Source organism: Phalaenopsis equestris, unplaced genomic scaffold, assembly GCF_001263595.1.
Source record: "Phalaenopsis equestris unplaced genomic scaffold, ASM126359v1 Scaffold000202, whole genome shotgun sequence".
Classification (NCBI taxonomy): domain Eukaryota; kingdom Viridiplantae; phylum Streptophyta; class Magnoliopsida; order Asparagales; family Orchidaceae; genus Phalaenopsis; species Phalaenopsis equestris.
Genome location: NW_018164644.1, coordinates 971,685 through 971,985, shown reverse-complemented (window position 1 = coordinate 971,985; position 301 = coordinate 971,685).

Genomic DNA, 301 nt, shown 5'->3' with positions numbered 1-301 from the left:
AACTTAGTAACTCGAGAAACTGTGTACACCTTTGCTGCTATGGCACAAAAGGTTAATGTTAAGAATAATCGACCCAATTAATCTATAATATCTAATAATTTTTTATAAAGTCTAATAATTTAGTTATAGTCAGGGAAAGACTTGGGTCCTACGAAGAAGATTCTTGGAATGGAGATTCATCGAGACAGAGACTCAAGAACTACAAGAAATGTGTGAAAGGATACAAGTTTTAGGATCATATTGCAAAGAAGATGGTGATCAGTAGAGATGCATTTTTTGATGAGTAGTCTATGTTGTAGCA